This window comes from Vanessa tameamea, chromosome 7 (genome assembly GCF_037043105.1).
Source record: "Vanessa tameamea isolate UH-Manoa-2023 chromosome 7, ilVanTame1 primary haplotype, whole genome shotgun sequence".
NCBI lineage: Eukaryota > Metazoa > Arthropoda > Insecta > Lepidoptera > Nymphalidae > Vanessa > Vanessa tameamea.
Genome location: NC_087315.1, coordinates 12,027,996 through 12,033,685, shown reverse-complemented (window position 1 = coordinate 12,033,685; position 5,690 = coordinate 12,027,996).

The window sequence follows — 5,690 nt, the reverse complement described above, 5'->3', positions numbered from 1 at the left end:
AGAAAAGAGGAAAATTTATTACGTGCCGTCTAGAGGCTGAAAGGAATCAGTTCCATTGTGTAATTTAAATTGAATTGGTGGGAAGATATTTATCTTAATGCTAGCATTTAGGGCTAATACGATTTACGGATTACACACGTATCTCGTAAATGAATTGTCGTTATCTTGGTAATGTCTTATTGAAAAACGAACTTATCACTTTATTTAATTTGCTAATAACAAATCCTTACTTACGAGCTAATAACAATAAAATAGTAACGGTCGGTAATTATCTTACTGCTGGGCTTAGATCTCTTGTCCATAAGATAAGGGAATTAAATATATTAGTATATATAAAAAATGAACACATCACGTCCTCGGGCTCAACTACGCAGTGTCTATTTGCCTGGAGATTACATCGTTCACATCGAGGAAATATTTTTTTCATAATAATAATATTTGTTCTAATATATATTAAAAAACTATAGTCTATATTTATATATAGACTATAGTTCCTTTTTAGTTAAATACGGATCTTATTGATTTGAAAATCCCCTTATCGAAGGTTGTCTGGAAGAGATCACAGGGAGCAATAGGCTTTTCGTAAAATATTCTATGAATACTTATTCCTCGCTACTCTTATTATATTCCTTAATTTTAAGTTATTGTTTTTTATGATATCGGTAGGCGGACGAGCAAATGAGCCACCTGATGGTAAGTGGTCACCACAGCCCATAGACAATGGCGCTGTAAGAAATATTAACCATTCCTTACATCACCTTGGGAACTAAGATGTCATGTCCCTTGTGTCTGTAGTTACACTGGCTCACTCACCCTTCAAACCGGAACACAACAATACTGAGTACTGCTGCTTAGCGGTAGAATATTTGTTGAGTGGGTGGTACCTACCCAGACGGGCTTGCACAAAGCCCTACCACCAAGTGAAAACATGTGTTTTAAACATTTGATAAATTTTGAGTTCTATGAAGTTATTTTAGCATTTTATAAATACATACACCCTTTTGTTATATACTAGTTCTAGTTATTCAATTCGGTGAAATGGATATTAAATATGTAAATATACAGTTATTCATTTTAAATATTACCCGCCAGACAAAAATAAAAACCGTAAGTAATTATATACGTCACATAACTAAAGCCATTATTACTAATACGATCAAATAGGATTTCAACAAATTATTTTGAACGTTCTTAACTATATTTTCGATGCATTTTTTGTAAATTATTTGATAAGAGATATTCTAAAATTAAAAATTGTTTAAAATCTACTTTCAGAACCGGAGCTGTACATTTAGTTCAAAATTGTAACATCACGATTCAAAGGTGCTTCTATGAGCCTACTTAAATAGAATATTTTGATTTTTATTTCCTAGTACCATGTTGGCATCGCATATAATGCCTAGGAAACATAGTATAATAATTAATTAGGTAATTGTTTTTATATCCTATGAACTATGTGTAGCTATTGGGTCTCCCGCGAAACTTTGCGTTTATTCAAAAGATTTTTAGGTATTTCGAAATCTATGATTGTTTTGATTTCATTTCATTGTAAACAGCAAGTCACACTGGCATTTGGCGCTAGAATTATGAAACCTTATTTAAATGGTTTTTTTTTTATGACAAATTAATTTGTTTTCGACAAACTTCTATTCTAACTGAACGAATGTATATTAATTGTCATAAAAAAAAAACTTCATATTGATATTTTTTTGAGAACACGTTTCAACTTGATAATTTTGTTTAATAAAAATATAGATGTGAACAATACTCTCTCTGAAATAGTAAATTGGTTTAGTGTTAATAATTTAATGTTAAATAGTAAAAAGACTAAATGTATTAAATTCACTACTCCCAATGTAAGATGTGTCAAAACGAGTGTATGCTTAAACGGGGAAGCATTAGATGTTTTAGAATCAACAGAGTTCCTTGGTATGACAATAGACTCTAAGCTCCAATGGGGCCCCCATATAAATAAGTTGGCGAATAGACTCAGCTCTGCAGCCTATGCGGTAAAAAAAATTAGACTTTTGACTGATGTGGATACGGCTCGCCTTGTGTACTTCAGTTATTTCCACAGTATAATGTCGTATGGCATCCTACTCTGGGGTAATGCAGCTGACATTAATACTATTTTTGTACTGCAGAAGAGGGCTATTCGTGCAATTTATAACCTAGGCCCAAAAGATTCGTTAAGAGATAAATTTAAAGAAATTAAAATAATGACTGTCGCTTCTCAATTTGTTTTTGATAATGTTATGTATGTACGCAAAAACATAAACGATTTTCCCAGAAATTGTGACGTACATTCTATTAACACTAGGAACAAGAATAAACTTGTTACTCCAAGTACCCGATTACACAGGGTTAGTAACTCTTTTTTGGGGCAATGTATACGTTTTTACAACAGGATCCCAGAAAACGTTCAAAATTATTCAATTATAAAATTCAAAAGAATCGTTAAAGAGCGTTTGTGTGCTAAAGGATATTACAACACTAATGACTTTTTAGTTGACTGCACACCTTGGGAATGAAATGATCGCCTCCAGGCTGTTTCAAATAACTAAAATATAATAATTATTGTACATGCAAAATGAAAAAAAAAAAAAAATATCCCGCTGAGTTTCTTTCGCCGGTTCTTCTCAGGTCCGAGGTGCTAAATTCCGAACCGGTGGTAGATTTTTGACAATCAATAAGCAAGTGTAAACACTTCTATATTGAATAAAGATTTTTGATTTGATTTGATTTGATTTGAATATATCAAAAAAAATATCTTGAATTAATTTCTAGTTTTGTAATAAGTTTAGACAACCAAAGATTAATAAAGAAGAGTAACGCGTTTTACTGATCGATTAAAGAATTAGTATTAGTATCAATAACCTTAATATACTTCATCAAATTAGTCCAAGAAAAGTTATTCCACTTAAGCGATGAATTAAATGGCTTACTTTATAAAAGCAGGTATGACATCTGAGACTAAATGTAGATCTGTTGACTTTTAAAACAAAAAAAAAAAAAAAAAAACATTTCATAAAGCTAAAATCAACGTCAAGTTGGAGCTTGTTAAAAACGACGATGAATAAGAAATTAATTATTCCTGCCGAGTCTTTACTAAATTGAGAGTGTTTAGAGAAGCAAAATTTTTTTCTATAATTTTTATGATATTCGTTTACCTTTTCGTAATTGTGCTCATTTTTTCCTTCGTATCTTATTATTATAATTGCGAACGGGTGGTAATTTACTTGCAAATACATTAAAAGAAACTCCGTAAAAAAATTGTTAAAACTCAACAGACATGAGTTAGATAGAGACGTCATTAGAAGAACAGGTTAATCTATACTTATAAAATAACATGTCTTTACTGACTGACTGAAGTTAGGGTCATGAAATTTGATGAGTAGGATTGCTTTATTGAGTTGACCCATTAGGAATGGCTTTTGGAAATTCTACCCCTAAGGTTTTGAAAGTTTGTATGGAAAACCGTCATTTTTTAAGTTAGAAACTTTAGTTTTGGGGGACTTATTAAAAATGAGTAGATACGTATCCTGCATATTCTACCTCTCAGGGGTGAAATACACACCAATACAAAGAGGTCTTAAATTAACGTAATATTTTAAGTTAATCTGTAAATATATTCAACGTCCACGCGAGCAAAGCCGCGGGCAACTGCTAGTTAAATATATTTTTCGATAGTAGGACTAATTAAAGTTTTACTCGTGGTTAAATGTTTAAAAATATACTAAAGAATAAAACTATAAGCGGTACTATAAAGAAGTTCTAAAAGGAAAGGAAACGGAGGAAAGTTCTAAAGGTACTTACTTTTAGAACTTTCCAACTACTAATAATGAGTACGTACTTATACTCATATATACAACACTTTAATCGGTGAATAGATACAGTAATTTATCTTTTTCTGCCATCAGAACTTGAACATAAGACAAAAAAAGACAAAATATATTATAACTATTCTCTTAGTAAGGAGGAAAATTAATATTCATGTCATAATGGTCTTTATTCGATACGAGAGAGAGGATAGTTTTCCTCACAATAGCATTATTTCAATTAAAGGCATTAACTAATGACACGGGTTTGTTAAGAAAGTAATGGTTCTTTTATCTTAGTAATATTACTTCCTACTTTTAACTCCTTCATATTATATTATATATATTGTTGTTTTTTTACTGTTATTATTAATATTATTTCAACTTTTTTTTTATATATTGAGCAAAGAATTTAAAAAAAATTATGATATTGATTCATTTCTAACTAAATATGTATATGAATTTGAATAAAAAAAGTTTATCTTTTAAAGGAATTTTTTTTATTTTATTTGTTAGATACAAAAAGTCTTTTTTTTTTGCAAAAGAGTCTAAAACCCCTTAGTTTTCCTTTGATTTCTTAACCCGTAGAGAAATAAGTATTTTCTTTACCGTAACTAATAACATATTTTAATTTAAGTGTATCCGCCGGCATCGGTTTTGCCTTTCAAATATCAGAGGGCTAGTACATCAAACAAATGGAAACCTTTCCTTAAAATAGATCGAATTAAAATTCTGGAAACATCTTAGGGTACCGTCGTTACTTCCGATTTTCCATAACACAAGTGCTTTAGTTACTTACATTGGGATCAGAGTAATGTATGTGATGTTGTCCAATATCTTATGTAAAATACTTTAGTAATTAAAATTAAAAGTTTACATACATCGTGGTAACTATTTGTAAAGTATTTAAAATCTATCGTCGCTGATATAGCCGGTTAGTCAAACAATCTTAGGATAAGTTATTGTCTCTTGCACTAGATCTGGAATGATAATGGTTGCCTGACCAATTCAGGTCATGGCAGGAGATATTATAGTTGAGTTGATACTTGAGTGTATGCGTATACTCAGGGGCAATCAATATTCCACTCTCGATGGGATGCAAAACTGACACGACCGGTGATAGTTCGTGCGCAAAATCAAAGGAGAATTTCTTGACGGTTCAACCCGCTTTGAACCCAGGAATTCGAGAGCTGCCACCTTATAAGCTAGCCACTGGAATAACGAAGCAGTTAATACCACCGAGAGTTGTTTCCACCTCCGGGTTGGATCAATAAGTCATTGGGTTAAAGTAATCCTTGAGATTGTACGCGGTGGCATTATTATTGTTATTAATAAATTGAGGGTTTTAACTAGTCGCTATGTTACAAGAAGCTATATATATTTATTTTAATTTAGTGTTTATATGAATCCATTATCCACAGTTACACACACACTAATACAGAGCGAATACGTAGCTTTCACGAATACCATTATCGTTAGAGGACTTCCTTGAGAAGCATTGCCACGTATACGTGGCACGTTATATAAATTTCAATAATGAATAATATGGATTTCTCACGATTGATAAATTGTTTCAATATACCTTTCAATATACTTTCAAATAGCTTTCTTTAAAAGGTATTTAAAAATATAAGTACGATTAAAATAATCTCGAAACGAACCATAGTGACTGAAAACCAAACTGTGGGATTGGGGGGGGGGGGGCGATTTGTATACATATACTTAGAATTTATGAGATATATTCTTATGAGACAAAATTATCAGTTCGAATGTAGATACACGATACATTTTCACTCAATTCGATGTAAAATAGTAAATTGTACTTTTTTAAACCAGAAAAGGTCGTATAATTAAAAAAAAAACTTAATTTGA